The sequence below is a fragment of the Panthera uncia genome (genome assembly GCF_023721935.1).
Source record: "Panthera uncia isolate 11264 chromosome A1 unlocalized genomic scaffold, Puncia_PCG_1.0 HiC_scaffold_16, whole genome shotgun sequence".
NCBI lineage: Eukaryota > Metazoa > Chordata > Mammalia > Carnivora > Felidae > Panthera > Panthera uncia.
In genome coordinates this window covers 37,585,104-37,591,103 of record NW_026057576.1, presented here as the reverse complement: position 1 = coordinate 37,591,103, position 6,000 = coordinate 37,585,104, and the positions used below count along the sequence as shown (strand labels likewise).

At 33.6% G+C, this 6,000-nt stretch overlaps 1 non-coding gene across 1 annotated transcript; it reads right to left on the bottom strand.

The window, feature by feature from the left end:
* Nucleotides 1–451: 451 nt before the first annotated feature.
* On the bottom strand, nucleotides 452–555 carry LOC125934266 (U6 spliceosomal RNA). The gene has a single exon (XR_007461298.1). It is a non-coding gene; the product is annotated as a U6 spliceosomal RNA (small nuclear RNA).
* Between the last annotated feature and the right edge of the window lie 5,445 nt (nucleotides 556–6,000).

Below are 6,000 nucleotides of genomic sequence, written 5' to 3'. Positions count from 1 at the left end.
AGGTAGCCTGCTGCAAATACTCTACCTCTACCTTGTCCCTCTCCCAGAGTACTTAGGGGGCTCTATTTATCTAACCCACACTTTTATCCCTCAGAGGAGACGGAAAGAGTTAGAGAAGCCTCCTTTACTGCACTGGGGTGTGCTGGAGGCTGCCTTTGGGTGTGAGACCTGCCTGAGCAATTCTAACCGCATTGTTACTCTTCCTCTCTGACAATGTGCTGCATGCAGCACTATTCTTGGTAGGGTGCAACTCTAGCTTCTGAAAGCTTTTTGTTGTTGTTTTTTGCTTCCCTTTCAACTACAACCAGAGAGTGAGGCATTGGTTCCCTTCTCAAGAATCTACCTCACATAGATTCCTCAGATCATCCTCCCACCAGCTCTTAGACTAGGGAAGGGATTACTCCAAAATCAGTTTGCATACCTCTCCTGTCCTTTGTCTACATCATACCCTCTACGCACCTGATCCTTCATGAGTCTGCGTGTCATCCTGACACAGGGACCATGCTAATGTCTGCACCTTTCCAATTTTAGTATGTGTGCTGGTGAAGCGAGCACTGGACCTAATCCTTCACGTTGTAGTATGTAACAGGTGTATCCAAGCTTTTGGAATTGCCTTAACTACACCCTAACCCTATCTTTAAAGTTTTTACTTTTAATAATCTCAGCTTTTTTTGATATAAAACATACATTTTCAAATAAATACATAAGTTAAATGGTTGGATTATACAATGTTAAATGTTGCCTTATAATTATTTTCTCCACATTGGATTTGAAAAATAATCTATAAAGAAAATCCACTGACTTTTTTATTCTATGGGTATTCTTCCAAACTTTGACATAATGCATGCCATGGACTTACTAGCATCAAGGACTGTTGGGAATAAAATGCCTAAAAAATTGTCTTTTAAATTTTTAAATTTGGTTGCAGTGCTTAAAGAAGTAACTCTGGATTGAAGAGCAGAGAATAAGCAACAGTAAATGTATTTACTTAATTATTTAGCACAACACATATTGATCTGAAGAGACCATTTTAAGTACTGGTATTGGAAACTAGAAATATAACAAAATACAATTAGTAATATAACTAGAAATATGAACAAACATTAAAACAAGTAAGAATCCTCCCCCACAAGTAGCTTTCAACTTAATAAAACCTGAATTAAAGAACGTTGACTCTTTATGTCACTGAGAAGTCATTACTGTTAACTTCTAAAGGTCTTATGTAACTTTGAAACATGTTTTTGACCATACTTAAAGGAGGCAGATCTGTTTCAAAGTCATTGTTGTATTATTTTTCTCCATGTAGAAATATGTATTTCAAATAGAAAACCAGGCCTTGGTCAGTTTTAACTCCCTAATAAGATTGTATAGATATGCCATGATACAATGTGTGAATATAATTTATACATAACTTTTATTTATAATAGGGACTGCATATAGCCCAGTATATGAAAATCTATAACAGTATTACAGGAGAAGCTCAGACAATTTAGAACTAACTTTCAAGTTTTTCAGTCATGAATAAAATATAGTCATAAGAGAAATAAAAAGCTACCTATTGAATTATGTCACCATCATGCTGTGAAAGTATGTATGTCTAAGAAAAAATTATGGAGAAAATATAAATTATATGATTTTTTACCTTGTATCATATAGAAATAGAAATGGTACATTAAATGATAAAATGTGTCTTATTTTAAAAGTTTTGAATCATAGCAAATATGAATAAAAATTAAATCATATCAGTAAAAATACTCTTATCTAAACAGCCTTGAGGTATATCTTTTAATTTTACAAACATATGTGTTTCTAAATACTGTCATGTATTGCAAATATTAAGCAATTTTCTAATAAGCTTTCATTATTTACTTTGAAAACAGCTTATATTCCATTCAATTTAGAAAAAAACAAACTGAAATTTACCTCATTGCAAAGTTTAAAATATTTGATTTAATGCCAACCAGTTGCTGTATTTCAAAGCCTAATTTCAAAAGTGGGTATTGAGAGGAGGAATCAAACATAAACTGTGTATTTTGCTAATGGTGCAAACTGGTCTGAATGAACAGACAGGCTGGAAATAGAAAAGTCGATGAGGTAATCAATAAACTCAAAGAAGGATGAAATAGAGGATACACAAGTCCCATGATTAGTAAGCAGACAAGAATTCATAGCAGCATCCCCCCACAAAATACAATCTATTTCTCTAATATTTGGTGAAGGAATTAATCTGGAAACTGAACATAAATTCAGGCTCTCAATCTAAAAGGTACATTATTGAGAAAATGGAATTAAATACGTAATCATATTTAAAAATTGTGTCCAGGTGCAGGATGTTACTTGAATTCATAATTATTATCTTTATTCTTTAAAAAATATATGCTATTTTATAAATACTTCAAATAATTTAGCACTTTGAAAATCTCTACTCCTCGTGCTCAATTAAGCTTTAAAATAAAAACTGTTAAATATTCTTTCTATATGGCACCACTGTGATTTTCCCTCTCATAACTTTACAGTTATAGATTTTTGAATTTAACAAAGAACAAAAAGGAGTCAAACATAAAGCCAAAAAATGTGGGAGACCATTTCTAATGAGTTTAATATATTTTGATTAAACACTATATATATATATATATATATATATATATATATATATTAAATCTATTCTTAAGATGACCAGCATCATATAATTAAACATTATTTTGCCCACTAAAATACATTTGAGTTGAGATCACATATATATGCAAATTTATATGCAAAACAGAAAATAATAACAGTAAAGTCATAAAATCTAATTATGTCTAAATCACATGGCTCTATTATTACAGACATTTCTGTATCTTTGCCCACTTAACTGTCTCTTTCTTACTCTTTCTACAGATTTACTCCTTCAAAAAAAGAATCAGAAATGATTGATGACCAAAGAATATTTAGTTCCACAAATAAATATATTTCATCTGAATGTCAGTCCTGGAAAGAATTAGCAATGGGGGGGGATTCCTATTCCACACATTCATACTTCTCTCTCTGTAACACACCACCCTAGGAAATGTTTCAAGCCTCATCTTTTTTTCCATCTTTGCCTCTTTTCCTAATCAAAATATATTTAGAGGAAATTATATTTTTATCAGTCTTTTATGCATAAAGGTACAGTGTGTCGAGGTTACATGTAATAGCCTGTCAGTCTGCTTAAAAAGATAAAAATCCATTCAGTAGTACACAGGTGGGAGATACACTGTCGTGTGGAAGTTTTTTATTAGCACCAACTTACTCTATCAGTGCACAACTTCCCTGCTAAAATGAGGTTCTATAATCAAAGTGTCCACTATTGTAGTAGACAGTGCTTTTGCCTCTCTAGCAATTGCTCCCCCTGCTTCGTTTCTACCAAATACTCATTTTACGTCTGTCTCTTCTGAATTCCATAGAACTAAATAGATCTGGGGAACTTCCCTCAGTCCCCTGCTCCTGACTCCAATAGGGGTAAGTGCAGTTAATTTAGCCATTTGGTGCACAGAGCAGGTGAACGAGAAATGACTAGTTTGAAGGCAAAGACTCTTATTCCATGCTTGAGAAAAAAAAAAGGTTTTCACTTTCTCTGGGTGTGAACCAGGACCCAAAATGTTTCAGTGTCTCTGTCTGACATCTTATGGCAATGAGGGAAAGACATGCATTGATTAAATATCCAGAGAGAAAGAAAAAAACAAACAAAAAACCTGGATGGTCTTCCTATCTACCGCTATGTCAAATAATACACTATTTTACTTATTGTTTACATTTTTAAAGTTTGATTTAGAGTTTCCGTTACCTGCAGCAAATAGCAAGAGCCATGATGGCCCCTGAAATGCAAACCTTTAACATCCCCCTTTTAAGTTAGCAACTTAGTTCCAAAGGATTCAGTATAGGGGCACCTGGGTGGCTCAGTCGGTTAAGTGTCCGACTTCAGCTCAGGTCACGATCTCACGGTCCGTGAGTTTGAGCCCCGCGTCGGGCTCTGGGCTGATGGCTCAGAGCCTGGAGCCTGCTTCAGATTCTGTGTCTCCCTCTCTCTCTGCCCCTCCCCCGTTCATGCGCTGTCTCTCTGTGTCTCAAAAATAAACGTTAAAAAAAATTTAAAAAAAAGAAAAGGATTCAGTATAACTTTCTTATCAAAATACATTTTGGATTTTATGTATATTTTTGCTAGTTTTTGTGGTATAAGGTAATGGTTGATGTTGATTTGAATAACTGTTTCATGTCAGCACAAGCATGAATACTAATTGAACTAACCTATTTAATTTTCACAATAAAGAGGTGTTTTTATTCTCACACTTTTCAGAGGAGATCACCCCAAACAACAGAGTGATTGAGTGAGTTTATTAAGCAGCAGCTCCAGGATTGAACCCAGACTGTTTAAGTTCAGAATCCATTCCTTATATGTCTACTAAAACAAAAATACTCCATAAAAGTTATCCAATAACTTCCATGAAAAATTAATATTATGATGGATATTATTCCATCTTGGTACAGACTATATGTTTCTAATAATCCCGATTGGAGCTTATTTCTGCATTTGTTTTACTGAATAACAACAGATAAAAAGTGATGAAAGAAATGGAGAAACACTATGCTTACTCTCACGGTCTTCCTCTTCTAATATCTATTTGTTGTCACAGTGCTTTTCACTTCATTAATTTTGGCTGACATAGTTCTAATTTCATTTTCTGGCAAATTTATGGCATTATATTTCTTTTATTCTGTAAATGTAAATATTGGGTAGAAAGAGAAATCAAAACTAGAAAGGAAACAAGATTCCTTCTACGTTCTCGAGAGAAAAAGGAAAACAGTAATTAGAATGTAATCAAGAGAGAAACTGGTCAACATTACATATGTTGCACAAAAATAAAGAGCATTTTCTGAGTGTTTCGTGACTCCTAATGAGAGAGAATTTAATTAACATTTTAAAAATGAGGATAAGTCGTAATTTGTAACGGTTTTCTTCAATCCATGACCCTGTGTCATTTTAATCTTGAATTTTAGAGAATTTAATGCCACTTTATGCTTTCACCTTTCTCTAGATTTATATTTCTGCTAAAGAAAACAGTTATAACAAAGAATTAGATTATTAGTTATTCATTACGTTTGCTTTGGTTGTTCCCACTCTGACCCCATACCATAGTACCAGGAACTGGTTTTAAATCACTTGTGGTAAAGTCCTTGCCTCTTTCTCATTTCTCACATCCGAGTTTCCAACTTAATCCATGTTTGCAAGTATCTACCCAGTTCAAAACCCACTAGTCCAATATCTCAAAATTGTCATTTAATTCTTATTAGATTGTGACTTAATTAAAATATCTTTTTTTATTTATCAAAGTCAAATATCACTGTGTCCATCCCTCACACTTATAGCCAGACTATTGCTGAAGGTGTGGTGTGAGTGTCTAGTGGGATCTTTTCCCAATCCTCTTGCTATATCTCTTTGGAAGTAACAGCTGAGCAACCAGAACTCTATCCTGCTACCTGCTGCTAAAAAGTCCATTGGTATGGATCAAAGAAAGCTCAGTATTATTCCCTTGATCCAACCAACCAAACTCCATTCAAGGAAAAACTGTCACAGAGAATAACCTCTTCACTGCCAGATCTGAAACAATTTCAATTCACTCATTGAAAATTTCCAGGGGTAGCCAGTTATAGGGAGGCTCCCACATTTTTGTGAGCCAGTAGAAATGGCTATAGATACAAAAAGTCATATTTACGGGGTGGGAGGGAAAGGAACCATTGTTTCATCACTCAGTCCGTAATGAAAGGAAAATAATGTTAATATTAATATTTAAATGTAAATAATAGTATTAAAATATCCTAACTTTAGATCTTATAGATAAAAGTTTGTATTTGTATCAAATGAAGACCAATGGACAAAACAATATATTTAGAAATTAAACCCTTTCAAAGAAAAGAGAGGGAATATAATAGATAAAATCCTAACATAAATATATATGAAAGCCTATTAATATTAGCAATTAT